The sequence below is a fragment of the Camelus ferus genome, chromosome 11 (assembly GCF_009834535.1).
Source record: "Camelus ferus isolate YT-003-E chromosome 11, BCGSAC_Cfer_1.0, whole genome shotgun sequence".
NCBI lineage: Eukaryota > Metazoa > Chordata > Mammalia > Artiodactyla > Camelidae > Camelus > Camelus ferus.
The window spans coordinates 52,608,197-52,629,169 of NC_045706.1; the positions used below are offsets into that span (position 1 = coordinate 52,608,197).

At 39.2% G+C, this 20,973-nt stretch overlaps 1 protein-coding gene and 1 long non-coding RNA gene across 2 annotated transcripts in view; one reads left to right on the plus strand and one right to left on the minus strand.

Annotated features, from left to right (window-relative positions):
* The window catches only part of LRMDA (leucine rich melanocyte differentiation associated), a 1,095,017-nt gene extending 1,085,242 nt beyond the window's left edge, over positions 1-9,775 (plus strand). The window contains exons 9-10 of the transcript XR_004324173.1: positions 7,405-7,499; positions 8,441-9,775. The gene's annotated coding sequence lies outside the window, so the exon portion shown is untranslated. The remainder of the gene's footprint in view (positions 1-7,404; positions 7,500-8,440) is intronic.
* Positions 8,565-20,973, minus strand: part of LOC116667311 — a 48,639-nt gene continuing 36,230 nt past the window's right edge. The window contains exons 2-3 of the long non-coding RNA XR_004324201.1: positions 11,660-11,717; positions 8,565-8,698 (exon numbers count right to left, since the gene is read on the minus strand). This is a non-coding gene — a long non-coding RNA (uncharacterized LOC116667311). The remainder of the gene's footprint in view (positions 8,699-11,659; positions 11,718-20,973) is intronic.

Sequence of the window (20,973 nt, forward strand, 5' to 3'; positions counted from 1 at the left end):
AACTCGTGTGCACCTGTCTTGCTTATCCCTTTGAGAGCACGCAGACAAATAACCGTGCAGTTACCTACCATTCATTGTGAGGTCTTACCCATCAGACCCATCGTCCTTCAGAGCAGAGAATGTGCCTGTTGTTGCCTGTATCCTTTGTGCCCAGGTAGTGTTACTGTGGGAGGGTCCGAGCCTGACTGACTGATGGGGAGCTCAGTAAGCATCTATTGAATGAATCAATGATTTGCAAGTGAATAGGAGGCAGAATCATAAGGTGGTCAAATTTCCAAGCTCTGTAGCCAGACTACCTACTCCTACTACCTGTAGGAGTCAGCAAATCCTGACTCCTACATTCCTGGTTGTGTGGCTGTAGACAGTTCCTCAGTCTCTATGCTTGCTGGCAAAACAGGCATGGTAATGGCCCAATTTCATAGGCTTGGCATGTGGATTTGATGCATTAATGCTGGTAAGTATGTTGAACAATGCATGGCATCTAGTAAGCACCCATTATTTTGAATATTAAAAAGGACTTTTTGATGTATTCCTGTTGCCAGAAGGATTTTGTTGGATTTCCCCAAAAGATTCTTGGAATTAGAATCTGGAATATACATATATATATGTATACACACACACACACACATATACATACACACACAGACAGTCTATGACTTACGATGGTTCGACATAGGATTTTTCAACATTACAATGACGTGAAGGTAATGTGAATTCAGTAGAAGCTATATGTTGAATTTTGCATTTTGGTCTTTCCCTGGGCTAGTGATACGCACAGCGATGCTCTCTTGTGATGCTGGGCTGCGGCAGCCACCGCTCACAGGCAGCCCCAGCCGACAACCAGTATACTTTCAACCGTTCGGTACGCAGCCAGCCGTCCCGTTTTTCACTCTCAGTACACTATTCACTAAACTATGTGAGAGACTCAACACTTCATTGTAAAACAGGCTTTGTGCTAGACAGTTTTGCCCAGCTGTGGGCTAGTGTAAGTGTTCTGAGCGTGTTGAAGGCGGACTGGGCTAAACTATGAGGCTTGGTAGGGTAGGGGCACCAGATACATTTCAATTTATGACGGTCTCAACTTTCAATGAATTTATGGGGACGTAACTCCATCATAAATTGAGGAAGAGCTATGTATATCATCTCCTGATTCTCTTTCTTGGAACTCTGCAACACAGTGTCTGGAGGAGAACTTCATTTGGTGATGTTGCTTTCCGCCCAGTTAACAGTGTTTGTAAGTTGGGAGCGGTGTTAAGGGCGCAGGGGTTTGCTGGGGTCTCTCTCTTGCCTCTTCCTTCTCATCCCTCCTTTAGCTCAGCCTCCTTTTCTCTTTCTTTTCCCTCCTGTTTCCTGTTTCCTGTTTCCCACATTTCTCCTTTTCTTCCTTCTCTCTCCTCTCTCTGCCCACCACGCCTGTCCTCCCCCACTGGTGACTTCCTCCTTTCTCTTCCTCTCTCTCCCCGATGCTTCATCAGACAGATGGTTTTGGTTTCTGCCAAAACTCTGACATGCCACAGAGTCTGAGATAGTCAAGATTTATAAATGACTCTTAACTGCTTATGGTTTTTAGCCCAAATGAACCTTCTAAGCAAGCATGTGCCTAAAGGAAAAGAAACATTAATGTATATGAAGTCCTCAGAGTGACTTTTTCACCATAACTGAAACTGAGTTGCTTTCCTGTGCTTTCAGTGAAGAGCATCTTGTTCTGAACTGTCCCCAAAGCCAAGGCAGGAGGGGCCACCGGGGACCACTTGGGTGTGCCCGGTGTCGCAGCCTGCCCACCCATTAGCTGGCTGGCACACAGAACAGGCTGACTGCAGCTCCCTGTGGCTGCTGCCTGGCATTGGGCGCTTCCCTCACCCCTGCAGCCTGGAGGGTCCTCTGATGGAAAGAATCTGTGCTCTCCCTGTGTTCAGAGTCTGGGTCTGCCCCTCACAAGTGCTGAGGAGATGATTCTGATGTTTGGTGGGTGGCTGGACCAGATGACCTCAGAGATTCCTTCAAAGTGGAAATTCTGTGATTCTGTTCATTCTTGACCTCCAAACTCTTGCTGTAGGGAACTGGAATTCTGCGATCCCACGACCTAACCCCTCTAACCATGGGGGCCTTTCTCAATGGTCAGCATCCCCTTGGCCCTCTGGCAGTCAGACTCATCTCCTCTGGGTTCCACCTTAGCCCAGGCTGCTTTCTCAAGTAGAAACACTAAGTCAGATATCTCCCTCTGAAGTGGCTGAGAAGATGGGGCATTGCCCACGTAGGTCAGCTGATGATGGTGTATTGGCTGAGAAGGGGTGTGGCCCCATACAGGAAGGAAGTGATGGTGACAATGGACCGCACCTTTCTTTGCCTCCCCTCTCAGCAGAGAAGCCCTCTTCTCCTCCCTGGGTGCATCCACCTCCCCTTTTAAAAGCCAGACCAGATTTGTACCCCCTTCTCTCTCCCAGCCAAACAGGTGACTCCTGCCAGGGCAGGAAGAAAAAACAGGGCAGTGTCTGCTTCCACCTCCGGCTCCCCTTCATTTCATTGAGCTCACGCGTTCCCTCTTCATGTCACTGAAAATGTTATTTATTGATCCTGCTGACAGCGGCAGTAAATAGAGCGCGGGCTGTTTTACATCGCTGATGAGAAGGCAGGCTCCATAACTCATCAGGCCCAATCTGATTCCACATCAGTCCTCTTCCACTTTTTTTCTCTTCTGTATCTCATTACAGAAACAGGAATTAATACACATGGACAGAAGAGAAATGAGTTCAGCTGCTCTTAGGGCTTTTGTGGGAAAGCCAGCATCCTCTGTGGCTCCTTAAGGAAAACTGACGGAGGGTCAGCCCAGTTGCTGTCCACGGGCACGCCCTCATCCTCACTGAGGACCATTAGTTGTGCCCTGATAATAGACTGTGCGGTCATCACACATGTGGGCGGGAGCTGAGATTTGGAGATTACTGTAGAGATAGCCCCCAACCATTCTTCTGAATCTTGGTGCACAGGGCCAGGTGCCCTGAACTGTGTAAGAGAAAATGGTGCATTTTCATGATGCCTATTTTACTTTAGATTTAAGGAGTAACTGTACATATATTTTTTTGATTTAAATAAAATGTATCTTTAGAGCAGTTTTAGATATACAGGAAGATTGTGCAGAATATAGAGTTCCCATCTACCCCTTCTAATACATTTTGTATTAGTGTAGTACATTTGTTACAATTGATGAAGCAACACTGATACATAATTATTAACTAAAATCCATAATCAACATTAGGGTCACTTTTTGTGTTGTGTAGTTTGTTGAGTTTTTTTTTTAACTTTTTTTTATTGAGTTACAGTCTTTTACAATGTTGTGTCAATTTCCAGTGTAGAGCAAAATTATTTCAGTTATACATGAAAATACATATATTCATTGTCACATTTTTTTCCACTGTGAGCTACAAGATCTTGTATATGTTGAGTTTTGACAAATGCGTATCAAATAACCACCATTATAGAATAGTTTCACTGCTCCCCAAATTCTGATTTCTGCCTATTCAGTTTTCCCTTCCACCCCAAAACCTTAGTAACCACTGATCTTTTTACTGTTGTTTTCCAGATTGTTGTATAGTTGAGATAAGAAATTCTGTAGCCTTTTTAGAATGGCTTCTTTCACTTAGCAATGTGCATTTAAGGTCCCTCCATGTCTTTCTGTGGCTTGATAGCTCTTTTCTTGTTTAGCTCAAAAATGACTTTATTTTTTTTTTAATTGAAGTGTAGTTGATTTACAGTGTTAGTTTCAGGTGTACAGCAAAGTGATTCAGTTATACATATACATAAACTTTTTTTTCAGATTCTTTTCCATTATAAGTTATTATAAGAAACTGAATATATTTCCCTGTGCTATACAGTAGGTCTTTGTTGTTTATCTGTATTATATATATTAGGGTGTATCTGGTAATCCCGTATGAAAGGAGTATATGTAGGTTAAACAAACCCATATATTTTAATGTGAGGTTGTCTCACATGGATATGAATATTCACGGGAAACTTCAGGGAAATCTCACCTCTTGCAGCTGTGCTTCAGACCTCAGGGACGATCACTTGACTCCAGCTTTGGGGGGGTTCTCAAATAAAATACTTTCAGAAGTGAGTACATCTATTTATCTTATCCTACTCTTCTGAAAGCATCATCCTTAAAGTGAGACCTCGCTTGTGTTCACCCCACAGCAATAGACAGTGAGTCTACACTGAGAGGCGGGGCATCCATGGAGGATGGGAAACCTGAGATTCTTTCCAGGCCCATCCCTTTGCTGCTGGACTTCAGTCACATTGCTCCCTCTTCCCCAAAACTCACCCTATTAAACGAGGGTGGTGGTATCTGCCTGCCTGGCTCCTTGTGAGCATTAACTGAGACAAAGAGGGGACCTTTGCTTGTCAGTGCTCCTGTTAATGGGATTTTTCTGCAGTAATAAAGTGTAGAATCAGCACTGATTTCTGATGGCAGGTACGCCATCGTCACAGGGACACGTGAAAAGACTGCACGTTATTAACTGGCCACCATGTAAAACACAATTTTTATCATTATTGAGCACCTGCTAGCTGAATTAAGGCCGGGCGTGGAGAATGCTAAGTGTGACTACAAGATGACTGATCCAAGGAACTCCCATGTCTAGCTGAGAAAACTAGACTCATGTCACCAGTGGGGGAAAACTAGCAAGCAAGAGGGAGAATGTCTAGGTGGGCTATATGTTCAGACTTTATAATAAACAACAGGACAATCCCAGTGAATGTTCCCGGAGGGCTGGTGTATGCTGGGCATGGTCCTAAGGGCTTTCCCTGTAGTTACCACCTCTAAACCTAACAGTTAACCTCCAGAGTTTATCTCCATTTATGACTGAAGAATTAAGACGTAGTGAGATGAACAGTATTGCCCACGATCCTGTAGTATCTGCGTAAGATGTGTTTTGACTTCAAAGCCTCTGAGTAAAAGGCTTTCCTGGGGGCTGTGATCATGTGAGGGACATAGGGAATGAAAATTGCCAAGAAAGCCCAATTTTCTTCCCTGGTCATCCCATGAGCACTAGGGATCCTGGACCCTTCACTGTGCCTTAGTTTCTTCATTCGCAAAATGAAGGGACTGATGTAGATGATCTCAATTTTGAGACTCTAGACATGCTTGGGTGGATTCAACCCGTCTACAAAAGCTTCTGATAGGTTTTGAAGTTTTCATTCTGAATGGAATGGAAAAGGGCATAATACAGCCCTAAAGTAGGCCTCTTTATCTCTCAGGAGATGATGCCTTTTATTTTGGAAAAATAACAATAGAAAAAAACTCCACAACTCATCTACTGGTTTGAAACAAATGTGAATATATGTGTGTGTGTATCTATGTGCAATATATATGCACATATATATTCAAATATAAAATATACATGTTTATATATAATATCTATGATATATACACACATAAGTCTATGTATATGCATATAAACATTTATCATTATTATCATTTCAATCTTTATTAACCTGCCTGAATTTTAGGCTGAGTCTCCCTCTCCTATACTTGGAGCTCGGAGCTCTAAGTATTGAGACATCTGAAACTCAGCTTTCCTCCTTTATTTGCAATCTTTAGAAGTTGCCGCTGCTTGTTTTCTAGCTATTTCATACTTTCTAACTTTGCTTAAAAGCATTTCTAATTCCTCACATTGAAAAGCGGGTTGCAAATGAAGTTTAACATGGAATGTTTTGTACCAAGAAAGCTAATGCCCCATTCCCCCCCACCACAGTGAATGCCAAAATCATCACAGACTCGAGGCTCATGAATAATGTATATTGTCCAATTAAGTGCAAATGCTGTTCAGTTCTTGCGACTGGTATGTGATGCCAGTTCTGGCCATAGAATGGGCATGGAGGGCAGGATGGGCGAAGGGACTGGGGAGGGTTGTGGCTGTGTGCATGTGTGTGTGACAGCTCAGCCCCACAACTTGTAGCGTGCTCATTACGTCCTGGGAGCTAAACTTCCCATCCTCAAGTCTACAGAGAGATGCTTTTTCCCAACCATAAATGGAACTCATCTTAAATTTCTAAGTCCCCAGTTTCTAATAGCCTGGAAGCTCTTGCCCGGTCATGTTGTTCTCTGCCTATGAAACTATCCACTGTGACTGGCCAGCAGACCCCTCTGCCCAAGCTGAACTGCTTCAGAAGGTCAGCTTCTGGAGGCCTCCTTTGTAAGGAAGCTACAGCAGTGACTCTTTGGGTAGCTCAGCTTATTCCTCTGGCCTCCTGATCAAGATGTCCTTCGCCAAGAGATCCTGGCAGCCTTTTGAGTTTGCTGAATTGGGTGTGTTCTTGATCTTCCATGGCCAAAAACACAGAGCCACGAAGACATGACATCAGGTCCCTGATTCCACACCCCCAGTAGAGATGGCCACGTCACGTATCTGAGCCTCAGCTTCCTCATCAGAAATAGCAGGTGGTAAATAACACCTGCTGTGTCCCCGCTGGGTGTGCAGACTAACAGTGGTGCTACCCCTACATCCTGAAGCCAGGTCCAAGTGTCTGTAACTACCCTCTTTGCTTGAAGTGTATAGACGTCCTCACTTACAGCTTTGTGATTGGACCATGGCAAATCTCCAGGACTCAGGCTGGCCCAAGCCTGATTAGTGTTGTTCATAGAAATATTCATCCATCAGGGTCTGCATTGGTAGCATTTTAGGTGTGCCCAAGTAACAGAGCCAGCCATTATTAAACCATCTAATAATGAATGCTGGAGACTGAGTTTTTTTCAGCCTAAAATCTCTTCTTATAACTCAGGGCTGATGAGTGCTACCCTACCTTTCTCGATGGATCCAATTTAACACCAGACGAAGCTGTGACTCAGACTAACTTAAATATCTCAAGACGAGTTTCACCTTTTCCTCTGAGGCCGTATCAGTTCAATTGCATAAGTGCAAATTTATTGAAAGTGGTTTGGTGCTTAGCTTTTCTCTATTGGCAGTAATGGAGTTTAAATTTATAGCAGGCTGATGAATTTCAGATAAGAGAACCATTACCTTACAACAACATTAAGGAAAAATATATAACTCCAACTGCTGAACCTCAAATGCGTATTGTTTGAATGAGGGGAGATGGATGAGGTAGGCTGACATTTGCAAATGCAATTCCTTTCCGTCCTCATGGTGCTAGCCCACGAGTTTGAAAGCAGGGCATGTTCCAGAAAACGCCTGGGAGAGTTATACGTTACAAGTGAAATTATCACAAGATAGCGGGAGAGGGATATTGATGTAGAGGTGAGGGATTTTTCCTCCTCTTAATTAATATAATTGGTGGCATCCTTTGGCAATGGACCAAAGGTGTCATAGGGCTTCCTTAGGCGGTTCATTTGCTGTTTGTACCGTCCTCTCACGTTATTTTCCTTTAATAGGTGGCTTTGTCTTCCCCCAGGTTGGGACTCTGGCATCATGGAGACTAAAACGAAGGATGGCCAGCGCAAACGTGAGGTCGAACGAAAGAGCCCTGGGCTTCTCTGCATTCTTGAGGTTTCTGGTGTATGGGGGGTGGGAGGGATGGGGAAGGACCGAAACTGAAACAGGGTTATAAAAACTGTCATATTTTTAAATGTTTATGCCAAACCAATGAACTATTTGCAAAAAAAAAAAATCTTTGTGCCACCCAAAAGATAAACAGTAATTGATAAAATAGGGGTTATGGACAATATTTTTCCACGATGGAACACAAGTTTAGTGTTGTGTGATGAACTTTATTTTTTTCCCCAGTTCTGTCATGCATCTCAGTGGTTCTACAAATAACCTTGTTTGGAGATAAATTCTTTTGTTTTTATTGACGTATAGTTGATTTACAGTGTTTCAGGTATAGCAAAGTGATTCAGTTATGTTTGTTTACATATATATTTTTAATATTCTTTTCCATAATAGGTTATTACAAGATACTGAATATAGTTCCCTGTGCAATACAGTTCCTTGTTGTTTATTTTATATGTAGTAGTGTGTATCTGTTAATTCCAAATTTCTAATTTAGCCCTTTAGCCCTCCCCCTCCCTTCCCCTCCAGTAACCATAAGCTTGTTTTCTATGTCTGCTCTGTAATTAAGTCCATTTGTTTTGATTCCACATGTAAGTGATACATGGTATTAGTCCTTCTCACTTTGTATGGAGGTCCTTGGTGGAGCTGTGGGTCTCTCAGCCTTTTTCCGTTTTACCCCCTTTCTCCTCTGGGCTATAGCTTTCCAAAAAGTTTCATTCTTGGGCAAGTTACTTATTTTTTCTGGCTCTTATTCTCCTTGTCCATAAAATGCATATGTGTCTGTGGCAGGGATAGAGATGGAGGATTCCCAGTGCTGTATGGTCCAAGGTGAGACCCCACATTTCCCTAGGCATGTTCCCTGCCTTCAAAGGATAGAGCTGCCTCACCCAGCCTCCAGGGAAATCCCTCTTTGAGGTGGGTTCTGTGGTTCTCTGCAGTTCATGCTGTGCAGGGGGACCAGCCACAGCCGGCCCTGAGGATGGGAAGAAATGGTGGAAAAGGATGCCATTTCTGTGAATCTCCCGACCCTCCTGAGAAGGCGTGATTGACGAGGTGAGCCATGAAAACCCACCTGTGTCCCCCAACTGCCGTGTGCATGGAGGGTGGTTCTTGGGTGGTTTGCGCTCTCTGTCCTAGGATGCCAGAGGCGGCCCAGCACTTCAAACGCAGTTAGCTTTAGGAGGGACTCCAGCTTTCTGTAAATAATACCAGAGGGATTTGTGTAGAACGAAGCATTCGTTTTATAGTTATACACACTGCAAATTTGAAAGAAAGGGGGCTGAATTCAGTTGGTTGGCCATTTATTATGAAAAGAGCTGGCTATTAACTGAACTCAGCAAAGTTTGCATGAAATTAAATAGGCATACCCTTGATGTTCTGCCAGCAGTTTTCTCAGCAAACAAACAAACAGCTTTTGCTGTGGCCCAGTCATGGAAAGGTTGATACTGTCATTCTGGGCTAAAGCAACTGACTGTGGTTCTAGGAGCCCATTAGAAAAGACTCATACTAATGTGGCCCTGATTGGAAAACTGTGTTTCAAATGCAAATTGCAGAACGGTGTCCATAGCTGCTCCAAAAACATCAGTTACAATTTTAACGTAGAGTCTTTGAAGCTCTATCAATAACCCCACGTTTTGTTTTTAATGTAAAGACGATGGCACACATCAAAATAATAAAAGTAACCATAACAATCAGATTAACATAATTTTGAAAGTGAGAGAAAAACGAGAAATTGTTAGTCCAATTTCCTTATTTTACAGGTGAAGAACCAGGCCTGTAGAAATTCTTTCTGTGAGGGACAGACTCCAGTCCCATTGCCTCCTTTTACTGTCTTGGCTTAGAGAAACTGACATCATGGGGCTTCAGGAATTAGGAAGGACAGATTACATTTTTACTCCCATTTTAATTTTTCTCAAAACTCATAAAATATCATTAGAGTGCTTTTTAATTTTTTCTGAAAAGCAGGAAATCGTAAGATTGATAAATAGTTTAATGTGAACCTGATGGCTTGATTAATTAATCACCAAGCTGAGGAACCACTACAATTCATATGTCAATTCAGACTATTTTCGGGAAATGATTTGAATCAATTGCTAATGAAATTGAGAAATTTAGGAGCCGCTTTCTGACTTCCAAGTGACAGGGCTCATATTTAACTCAAGAGACGTGACAGTTAATGACAACATAAAAAGTGCCATGAATTATTTTCCAGATCATGGGAAAATTACAGCATCTCCCAGATGAAACAGCTCTTAAACAGCCTTCATCACATGCTAAGAAATCTTCCATGCTGTTTAAAACCGAGGTTCTTTTTGAAATAAACAAAGACCATAATCCTCAGGAATAACTGTAATATTTCATAACCTCTTCCTTAATACAGAGTGATAGATGAACCTAGTCTAACTGATATTAGTCTGAAACCCAATGGAAAAAAAAACTGATGTTTATTCATAGATCTAATTACTTTAAACCCTTAAGATAGGCAGAGTTTAATTTCTCTTCCCTGCTTTAATTCATAGGCTGAGTTTTCCAATCCTGTTTATGTGTAAAAGGGCTTGCTTTGTACATCTTTCCATAACTTTTCATTTCCAGACAGACTCTTTAATTAATTTAGTTAGTTACATGTAGATATAAGACACTTATTGTGTGTTAATGAAATATCAGTGGGAAAGTGCACTGATCAATGTTTAATCTGATTAAGGTGTACACAAGGCAATATTATTATGTAATTAACTCAAAACAGCATAAGTAATACTTGCATGTTAAAATTTTTATTAATATATTTAAGAATTTTTAGATCATGCTGTTTTATTGGCTTACTTGAGAAATATAAAATTAAAATGTTTGTCAAGATGCTACTGGAGCAACTATTAAATGTGACTTTTAATCATCCTAACAGTCCTTGAGGTACCCGTGCAGTTCTAATAGTCTCACTAAGGGTGAAAGATGAATTTGCTACAAACAAGAGTCCATGCGGAAAACCTTCCTGGAGTGGTCTTCTAATTTTTTTCTCTAAGTTCCCGTGCTGCTTTGCAAGGATGACGTATAACAGGACTGGTAAGTGTAAGACAGTTTGAAATATGTTTAATATTTTAACAACAATCTCTAAAGAGCTACATGTTGCTGGGGAGAAAAATAAATGGAACAGGAAGTATCACTGGATTTCTTTACATATAGCTTACAGGATTGTAATAGCACAGCCTCACAATTCCTGTAGAAGTGCAACTTTGGGGGTGATATATCATAGAAAGACAGGCATTGACTGTGTATTTGGAGCTGTGAAAATCATACCAAAGTTGCAATATGGGAAAACACTTAAATGAGGCTCTTGATGCCAAATCCAGGAATCGGCCATTGTGCATACAAATTAACACCAGTCGTGTTATGAGATGTATGTTTGTGCTGAAAGGTGAAGAATGGGATCAGGGTTAAAAAGTTGAAGCTATGTTTTTAGGGTCATTGCTCACAGAAGTGTGCAGTGTCTTGTGGTTCCCTAAATCATGCAAGCAAGGACTAACCCAGAGACCCATTTCCTGAATCTGCCAATTTCATGTTCAGATAGATGTGATTAGGGACTCTGTTGTAACTACTAGACACCCAAAACACTGGGAGAATTTTTATCCAAATAAATATGAAGATTGCATTTGGTGGCACAGTAATTTTATTCCACAGGCTTCCATTGCTTCCCTCATCCTGCCATTTTATCAGGAAATAATATCCGAGTTACTGGGACAACATACTGTTCTTCACCATTCCTGGTATGTGTATCTTGCCTGAATGCTGGGATGACATGTCTGTGAATGATGGAGTGAGGGATAACTCATATCTTATGATTTCTGCATCTCCCCTATGAGTGATGGTAACAACGGGATTGATCATCATACGTTATACCCACAACACATTTTCCTTCCTCTCGCTTAAGAAGGGCTGCAAATGCTTTAGATGACACTTACAGAATATGAAAAATCCATAAGAGGTGTGCTCCAGTAGGATCTTGACAAGCTTCCTCCTCCATTACAGAGATACACAGCTACATAGAGAGAGAGAGAGACAAGGACACTAACCGCTGCCACCTCCTCCTCACCACTACATTGATAGATAACAGATACATAGACTAGATTATACTGTGCCACACAGCAGTACTTAAAAAACCTTACCTCACTTGGGGAAAGAGCTCTCCTTCCTCTTGTAGGCCTTCTACCATTTGTATTCCACCTAAGGGGGGAAAAGAAAAAGTTAATAGGGGACAGAACTTCAAGGAAATGTACCGGGAACTGGGTACAAGAAAGATGGGGGGAGCTATATGCCCTGAAGAGGGACAGAAACAGTTCTGAGCCCACCTGAGACAGAGCTCCACTAAGACTGAGATTTCTTCCCTCCTCCGCACTCAGCTACCCCGTCAACAAACCCTCAGTATAGCAGAGACTTGCAACAGAAAAGCTATCAACACAGACCCCTCTGAGAAGTAGTACAAAGAAAAGCCTTAAAGCTAAGAGAGGAAATAAAAATAATGATGCTAGAGGAATTTGGAGTCTCACTATCTATAGCTACAGAAAACATGAGAGACAGCCCAACACATATCCAGATTAACATAAATCCTGCCCACAAAAGGTCTATTACCTCAGTAGCTCCTATTGATACAACATGTCAACCTTTAATAAAAAAATTAAAAGGCATACAAATGGCAAGAAAAGACAGTTTGGGGAGACAAAGCAGTCATCAAAACCACATTCAGATATGTGAATTAACAAGTAACGAATTTCAGGAATTTAAAGTAAGCATGTAATCATGGTTAATGCTTCTAATGAAAAACTGCATGTACAATCAAATGGATGTCAGGGGAGTTGTGGAAATTATAACAAAATTCAACAGAAAATGTTAGAAATCAAAAACACAGACTTAAGGCTCATATGCTGACTTGACATAGTCAAGGAAAGAATTAATAAACTTGACAATAGAGCAATAAAAACTTCCAAATTGAAGCACAAACAGAAAAAAAAAAGAACAATATCAAAGAATAAGATATTTCAGAAATTTCACAAGGGAAAGTTGAAGGAATTGGAAATACTGTTATAAGGGCCCTGCAGTATACATAAAGTGGTATAGTGTTACTTGGAAGTTGATTTAGATTGTTTTTACTCTATTGTGAACCCTAAGGAAATCACTAAAAATATTATAAGAAGGAATATAAATGATACACCAAGAGGAGATAAAAGATAAACATGCTCAATTAAGACCAAAGAAAACAAACAGGAGGTGCAAAGAACAAATGTAATATGTAGAAAACAGATAAAAAGATAGCAGGTTTTAATCCAACTGTAGGAATAATCACTCTCACTGTAAATGGTCTAAACACCACAATTAAAAGTCTGAGACTGTCAGACCAGAGAAAGAAACATAATTACATGCCATTTAAAAGAAAGCTACTTTAAATATAAAGACCCTGACTACAGTAAAAGAATGGTAAATAATTTAACATGCTAACATAAGTCAAAATTAAGCAGGCATAACTATATGAATTTCAAATAAAGCAGATTTCAGAAGAGGAAAGATTATCAGGGATAAAGACTATTTATTACATAGAGAAGGAGGTGAGTTCTACAGGAACATATAAAAAAATCATAAACATGTATGTACCTAATAAAAGGGCATCAAAATATATGAGACAATAATTAATAGAATAGAAAGGAGAATAGTTTAGTCTCCTATTATATGTGGAGATTTCAACACAATTATTAGTAATTGATAGACTAGGCAGGCCAAAAATTAGTAAAGACAGAAGTGACCTGAACAACATTACAAACCAACTTGGTCAAACTGACGTAAATAGAATACTCCATTGAACCACAATAGAATACACATTCTTCTCAAGCACAGATGGAAGAGTCACCAAAATAGATGATATACTGGGCCATCACATACACCTTAACGTTTTTAAAAGAATAGAAAGCATGCAAAGTATGGTTTCAGATTACCACAGAATTAAACTAGAAATCGGTAACAAAAGGATAGCTGCAAAAGGTCCAAACATTTGGATATTAAACAACACACTTCTAAATGATCTCTAGGTCAAATAAATTTCAAGGCAATTTAAAAATACTTTAAAATAACATCAAAATGTGCTTAGAGGGAGACGTGTAACATTAAATCTTTCTTCTTTTCTAATATGTGAACTTGAAGTTAATAACCTAAATACCCAACTAAGGAAACTACAGTAAGAAGAACACACTGAACCTAAGGCAAGCAGGGGAAAGAAATGATAAAAACTAGAGGAGAAATCAAGAAAAGTTAGGGAAACAGAAAATAAGACTAAAACGCACTTTGAAAAGATTTTTTAAAAAAATTATAAGCCTCTAGGCAGGCTAAACCTGAAAAAGAAAAAGAGATATAAATTACAATTATCAGGAATGAGAGAAGAGGGGGTCATTACTGCTACTCTCAAGGACATTAAAAGGGTAAAAAAGAAGTACTATGAACAACTCTACACCCACAAATTTGATAACTTAGATGAAATGGACCACTGTCTTAAATTACAAAAATTACCATATCTCACTTAAGGAGAAATAGATATGAATAGTACCATAACTGTTAAAGAAACTGAGCTCATCATTTACAGTCTTCCAAAATGAAATCACTGGGTCCAGCTGATTTTACCAGTGAATTCTACCAAACTATACCAATTCTCCACAGTATCTTCAAAAAAATTTTTTCATGACAGGCAGGAACACATCCCAACTCATTTTAAGAAGCCAGCATTACCCTAATACAAATATCCTGTAAAGACACCACAAGAAAGGAAACTACAGGCTGATACATTTATCTCATAAACAGACAAAAGACTTAACAAAATATGAATAAATTGACTCCAGCATCATATGAAAAGGATAATACAGCCCTACTCAGAGGGGTTCATTCCAGGCAGTCAAAGATAATTTGGTATCACAAATCAATCAGTGTGATTCACTGTTAATAGACTGAATAAGAAAAATCATATTCTCATATCAACAGATGTAGAAGTTTAATAAAATTCAATACCCATTTAGGATTTTTAAAAACTAGAATAAAGGGAATTTCCTTAACCAGTAAAAGCCTATATTAAAGAACCTCTATAGCTAACAGTATAAGACCTTCCTCCTGAGTTTTGGAACAAAACAAAGATACCCTCTTTTACTACATATATTCAACATTATAATGCAAATCCTAGCTAGTTCAATAAGAAAATAATAAAAGTTATACAGCCTGAAAAGGAAGAAATAAAGCTGTCTTTATTTCTGGATGTGTATGTAGAAAAACTCAATGATTCTATAAAAAAACAAACTCTTGGAATTAGTGAGTATACCACAGTTATATGACACAAGATCAGTATGCAAAAATCAATTACTTTACTATATATAAGCAAACACTTGGAATTTTAAATAATTTAGTACCATGTACAATAGCACCTAAAAAGGAAATACTTAGCTATACATTTTTTAAATGTAGGGGATCTATATGTAGAAAACTATGAAACACTGATAAATCAAAAAAGATGCAAATAAAAGAAGAGATATTCCATACTCATGCATTAGAAGTCTCAAAATTGTTAAGATGTCAGTTCTTCCCAACTTGTTCTATAGAGTTAATGCAACCCCAAAGTCCCAGCAAGCTTTTTTTTCAATAATTAATTCTAAAATGTATATAGAAAAGCCAAAGACCTAGAATAGCTACCTAATGAATCAAAAAGAACAAAGCTGGAGGGATCACATTACCAAATTTCAAGGCATAATATGTCTTACTCTTCTGTTAGAAACTAAGGTTTTGTTGAAAGAATAAACACAGACATCAGTGGAAAAGAACAGAGATATATAAACATGGTTACTTGACTTTTGGCAAAGATGCAAAGGCAATTCAACAGAGAAAAAATAGTCTTTCTAGTGAACAGTACTGAAACAGCTGGACACCTGTCTCTACATACAGACACAGGCTTCACAACTTACACAAAAATTAACTAAAAGTGAATACAGACCTAAGTGTTAAATGCAAAACCATAAAACTTCTAGAAGGAAACCTGTATGATATTTATTTGATTTTCCTATCTAAAAGGTCATAACCAAAGAATGATCCACAAAAGGAAAAACATGGTGCCATTAGATATTATTAAAGTTAAAATCTTGCTCTTTGAAATACACTGTTAAGAGAATGTAAAGCCACAGACTGTTAGAAAATACTTGCAAATCAAGGATCTGATGAAGGACTTATAGCTGGAATGTACGAAGAATTCTTAAAACTCAGCAATAAGAAACCAACCAACCAAAAAAAATTTTAAGGCAAAATATCAAACACATCAGCACAGGGGATATACAGATGGCAAAGAAGCATATGAAATGATGCTCAACATCATATCTCATGAGGGAAATGCAAATTAAAACAAAAATAAAAAACCACTTTTAAAACAACAATGAGACATCACTACACACCTCTCAGGACAGCTAAAACAGAAAACAAAGACCAAAGCCTGAAAACTAAATTTGGTGGTAAGAATGTGCAACTACAGAAACACTCATTCATCCTGATGGGAATGCGAAATGGTGCAGTATTTCAGAAACAACTTGGAAGGTTTGTTTTTGTTTTTTAGATTAATTATATTTGAATTGTGGTAAAATATACATAACATAAAATGTACCAGTTTAACCATTTTAGGTATATAGTTCAGTGGCATTAACTGAGGACATTTACATTATTGTGGAACCATCACCATCAGTCATCTCTGGAACTTTTTTCATCTTCCCAAACTGAAACTCTGTATCCATTAAAAATTAACTCCCCATTTCTCCTTCCCTCAAACACCATTCTCCAATAAAAGGAACTAGGGCTGAGGCAAGGACAGACAGGATGAGCCTGGAGCATCCGGTAGTGTCAGAGGGACACAGGAGCCAACTGAGAGCACTCCCAATGGCCAAAACTGAAACTTTGAATAACAAAATAAATAACATATATTAAAATGTAACACAAAGTATAAATCTAAAACATAAATATCTGAGTCTATAGTGATGTAAATAAATAATTAAAATAATTAATTAGTAAGATTAGGCAAATCTCCCATCCAGAATTCAAAACTATATATGTAGTTCCTCTCTCATCCATTAGGTGGATCATAATTCCTCACTCCCTTAATTGTGGGAAGGACTGACTTCCCTCTAAATAATACAGTATGGAAAAGGGGAAGAAGTGACTTTACAGTGGAGAAACTTGACAAACACTACCTCAGCCGTATGATCACATTTAACATCTTCAGAGAGAAATCATACAGCTGGCATGTGCACTTAACACAATGCGGTAAGACCAGCACTTTGTAAACACTGTGGTCTTCCAAGAACCTGCAAGCCCAGTTTAATCATGAGAAAAAAAAAATCAGACAAACCCAAATTGAGAAACATGCTACTCAATACGCAAGCAAGTATTCCTCTAAAGTGTCGCAGTCATCAAAGGTAAGAAATATTTGAGAACTTGTCATAGTCTAAAGAGCCCTAAGCGAGTCATCCTGACCAAAGGTCATGTTCTATTCTAGATGGACCCTGGAACAGAGAAAAGACATTCGGTAAAAATTAAGTAAATCTGAATAAAGTCTGGACTTCAGTTAGCAATAATGTGTCAATATTAGTTACACAGTTTTGACACGTACACTAGTGTGAGATGACTGCTCAGTTCTGCTCTAGAATATGAATGGTTAAGGTTATAAACATGATACACTGACACTCAGCCCCTATACTCAACCCCTCATAAGTTTAATAAATGCAGTATATGATCTCTTCTTTCCTTCACAACCTCATTTCTCATTTCCTCATAGGCCAGTCCTCAAACCCAGGACCATTCAAGCACACCGCAAACCCAGAGTCATCTGCACAGTGACCCAGGTCAGCTGAGCTATTGGTTTCCATACAAGTTTTCCTTCTGTAGACCTTTGTGAAAGCTTGAGCATCAAGCTTTGTGAAATGGCTCTGATTCTTCACTATCCCTTTATCTTGCTCAGTGAAGGAGATGCCATCTTGAAGCTGATTCTGGAATCCGTTTCAAAAATAAGGGAAGAGAGAGAGAAAAAATAACTCCAAGCAAAATGTCTCTGAGGTTTCTTCATTCCCGAGAGTATTTTTATCATATGAAGGAATCAGGCTTACTGCAGTTGGAAAAAGCCATGAATAAGATCCTTGGACAAGATGTAGAGATCAAGCCCCACAGAGATTAAATGACTTGCCCAAGGTCATAATGTGTTCATCTCAGAGAAGAAAGAATACATTTTTTCTAAACTAGCATGCTTCTCACACTTTAATCTTTTACACCCTTAGCAAATTTAACCTTTTCCACACAGCTGCTGAGATAACCTACTGGTTTCACAAGCTAAATCAACACAAGGGACATATCTCAGAAAGTGCCCCCAAACTGCCTCCCTTTCCATTATTGAAAACCACGAGATGAAAGTCTTTAATAACTCACTGCACAAGAGGACCATTACTGTCAGCATATACCACTCAGCCATATATTATAGCTTTTTACTTCTCCACACAAAATTGCTTTGAAATTTACATTTGCTATAAAGGATTCAAGTCCATCACTATTAATTTTCTTCTACAAATTATGTTTAATTATCACCTCTTTCCACCTACAAAGAAGCCCCTCTCGTACTTCTGTCTCCATATAGCTCTCAAGAAGAGTTTCCTCAGCATGAATCTTTGATGGTGATTTTATATCCCTTACTTGCCCTTCCTTGTCAAGCTCACACAGCCTACTTAGCGATATGGAAATGAACGGTTTGCCTTGCACCGCATTTCCTGCATACATATGAAATCTGGTCTCCCTAAGCAGGAGGAAAAAAGGAACATTTTCCAGCTTTAGCCTGCGGACAGTTAGGCTAGAAACATTCTATTTTGAGATTCAAAGCAGCTTGGAAAAGTCCATCCAGAACTGATGGCTTAACAGGTTATAGAGTACATCTACTAAGAAACGTACTCGGCTATCTTCCTGATGTTTCAAGAATCACCTTTATTCTCTCCTTGAGTTTTGGAGCCCTAGAAGAAACTAGTTTATCAGAAATAGAGAGAAATCTAAATATTGTATTTTATTACTTTTCCATTTCACTTCCATGCATCCTTAGTACATGGTACCATATAAGCAGCATGGTCTTCGAGTCAGAAATACTAGCAGTCAAATCATAACTCTACCAAAAACTTACGTAACTTCAGGCAAATCACTTATCTCTGAGCCCCTGTTCTCTCAACCTTAAACATAAAGCTATTTTAAGTTTAACCAAGATTTAGTGTGTATTATGCTTGGCAAATTCAAGGAATTCAAATGTTCATTGTCTTCCCCTTCCAGATTCAGTGAAGCAGTATATTTGTCTATAATCCTCTGTCTGCAACTGATTGAAATTCAACTCAAACTAGCTTAAGCTTAAAAGGAATTTGCTGGTTCACATAACTAGGCAGTCCTGGCATGTCTGGGGCTTTAGAAATAGCTGGATTAAGCTTCCCCAACAATGCTGCCATGACTCTTGACTCTTCATCTCTGCTTGGAGTTGCTCTCAACATAAGCACTGACCAAATGACTGGCAAAAGAGCCAGTGTAAGTTACAGATCGTCAGCCTCCTCTCTTAGCAGACCCTCCATGAAGAAAACTGTCTCCTACTATTCACATATCAAGTTCAGGGAAGATTCTAATTGGCCTTGCTTGGATCATGCACCAACCTCTAACCCAATCCCTGTGACCATGGGGAAGAGACTATTCAGTTCGTCCAGACTGGGTAAGGACCTACTATTGTGGCAGAGAACGAAGTACCGTGATTTAGTCTTAGGATTACATGGAGTGAAGGATCCTGAAGAAACTAGGAGAAGGACTATTGAAAATAATACTGAGAATAAATTAGGAGTTTGGGAGTAACAGATACACATTACTATATATATAAAACAGATAAACAACAAGGACCTACTGTATAGCACAGGGAACTATATTCAATTTCTTGTAATAACATAATGGAAAAGAATCTGAAAATATGTATGTATGTGTATGTATAACAGAATCACTTTGCTGTACACCTGAAACTAACATTATACATCAACTATATCTCATTAAAAAATAAAATAAAAAAATAAAAAACACTGAGAGAAAAATTAAATAAAAACTACAGTTTCCACTGTGCATCGCTGTCAATTAATAAGTATTTGGCTTCTTTACTCATAGCCTGATCTTCTTTTTCACTCTAGATTGTCTTGTTTAGGGATCTGTAGTCGGTCAGGAGTCAGAAAACTATAACCCAGAGACCAAACATGTCCCACTGCTTGTTAAATAAAGTTTTGTTGAAACACAACCACATTCATTCCTTAACATACTGCCCATGGTGGTTTTCACACCACAACATCAGGGTTGAGTAGTTGCAACAAGAGTTTACAAAGACCGCAAAGCCGAAAATACTTAATATCTGGATCTTTTCAGAAAACCTTTGCCGACCCCTGATCTATGTTACAATAACGAAGATAATGAGAGAGGTAGGGGGGAAAATGCTTACTTAGAATATTTGCTTGAAATAAAATAGAAATATTGATGACAATTATATTTTTATGTAACTTGCATCCACAATCTGTTAGTAATAAAAGTACTTTAGAAGTTAGAAAAATATATCTTGCCCCAAAAAAGTATCCTCCACACAGGAGATGCTCAGTATATATTTTTAATATATATCTACCAGCGCAACCACCCACTAAATTCACTCAAGCTCCCAAATGATGCACTGTACTTGAAGCAGCCTTTTCCCTCACACTCCACTTTGTCTGTAACTTCAGATCCTCTTAGCTCTGCCTTCACAATACATCCCAAATGCCTCTGCTTCTCTTCATCTTTCAGCTTCCTCCCTAGCGCAAGCCAACATCATTTCTTGTCTAAACTAATGCATTCATTTTCTAACGGTCTCCCTGCTTCTATTCTTACTCATCAGCACTCCATAATCCTTTCAACAGCCAAGAGAGACCATTTTAAGACCAAATCAGGTAATATTGCTTCCCTCCCTAAAACTCTCTGATGGCTTCCCGCTTTGCTTAGACTGAAACCCAACCTCTTGTCGTTGGACTGCAAGTCACTCCGTGAACTGATCCTTGCATACCTCTTAGCCTCAACCAGATTCACTCTAGCCCCTTCACTCCACCCCGGCTATGAAAGGTATCTTTGGTGCCTAGAGTATACGATGCTCATTCCCTCTGCAGAACTTTTTCCCTCCTTCCATCTGCCTAGGAATGTCTGCTCCCATCCCCACATGGCTGGCTGATTTTGCTTAGTAATTCAGGAATCAATCCAAAGGTCCCCCCTTCATTGGAATAAAAGATACTTTCCCATCACTTTTATAGAATATATTATGTTGTGGTATTAAAAGTGATGTTCTATTTCCTACCTGGTTACTACATACATTATGAGATTTACATTATGTGTAAATAGAAATTAATTGACATCC